The sequence below is a fragment of the Mus pahari genome, chromosome 1 (genome assembly GCF_900095145.1).
Source record: "Mus pahari chromosome 1, PAHARI_EIJ_v1.1, whole genome shotgun sequence".
Lineage (NCBI taxonomy): Eukaryota > Metazoa > Chordata > Mammalia > Rodentia > Muridae > Mus > Mus pahari.
This window is the reverse complement of record NC_034590.1, coordinates 125,872,957-125,874,316: the sequence shown is the minus strand read 5'-3', so window position 1 is coordinate 125,874,316 and position 1,360 is coordinate 125,872,957.

Genomic DNA, 1,360 nt, shown 5'->3' with positions numbered 1-1,360 from the left:
TGTGTTTCCACTTTAAAGTCTTCTACCTGTTTACCTGTGTTTTTCTGTATTTCCTTCTCAAAGTCATCCATCATCATCATGAGAAGTCACTTTAGATCCATGTCTTGCTTTTCTGGTATGATGGTGTACCCAGGACTTGCCATGGTGGGAGAGTTTGGTTCTGATGATGCCAACTAACCTTGGTTTCTGTTGCTTCTCTTCTTAAGCTTGCCTCCTGCCATCTGATTTTCTCAAGTGCTTGCTGCCCTCAATATATCTGATTGGAGCCTGTCCTTCCTATAGTCCCAGTTGATTCAGGACTCCTCAGAGTCCAGCTTTCTCTGTGATCCTTTGATTATTGGCTCCCATGAATCCGAGATTCTGGGTATGTCAGAGTTCTTGGCAGTCAAACCCTTCTGTGACCCTCAAATACTGGTGTGACACATCTCCTGTTATCCTGGGATCCTGTTGTCCTAAGATCCTGGGCATGTTACAGTGCCTGGAAGTGGTGTCTCCTTTGAAGACCATGGAGCTGTCTGGTCTGTTCGAAACCAAGGTAAGCCAGAACTGATCAAAAGGCGCCCGAGCTTCTGGTCAGTGAGGGCTTTGGTGTCCTTGTTCCTGTTGTCACAGGTCCTTCACAATTGGATTAGAGCTGATGATGTGTTCCACTCTCCAGTGATTCTAAGATAGCAAGGGCAGTCCTCTAGGGACCATGGGGATGTCGGCTGACTCTGCACCCTAGGTAACCTGGTGCTGGCTGGCGCAGACCAGAAGGGACTTGTGGCCCTGGTCAGGCTGGTTCTATGCTTCCCTAGTGCTGTCTCAGGTCCCATGCACTTGATTGGTTTGGAGTCTATGTTGTGCTCCACTCACCAGTGATCCTAAGATTGTGTGGAGCGTACTCTAGGGACTGTGGTGGTGTCCGCCGACTCTACGCCCTAGGTGACCTGGTGCTGGCCCAGACTGGAAGCTCACTTGTTCTTTTTGTTCAACAACTCAAGATATAATCTCTTATCAGCATGGGTGGTTACATTTAGTAATGAGAGATGCTTAAGTTATCACCTCACACTATATGATGCTTTCACTTAGTATTTTGACTGTGGTGTTAATAATCTTAGTAAACAAGGTACAGAAAGATTAAAGGACTTGTTTAAAGTATGAACATATTTTATATATACTATTGTATATATTGTTTTTGTGAAATCTTTTTCTGGTTGCACATGAAATCAATATACAGCTTCACTATTGTACATGTAGTGGTTTGGAAATCCCTGAGAAACTTAGAACTAGATCGGAATTTGCATGTTTCCTAATAGAGAGCTTGTGGGGTGGCTCAGTCACTTTATCTCTTTGTCATTCTTTAGTCAAAAGTGGTTTT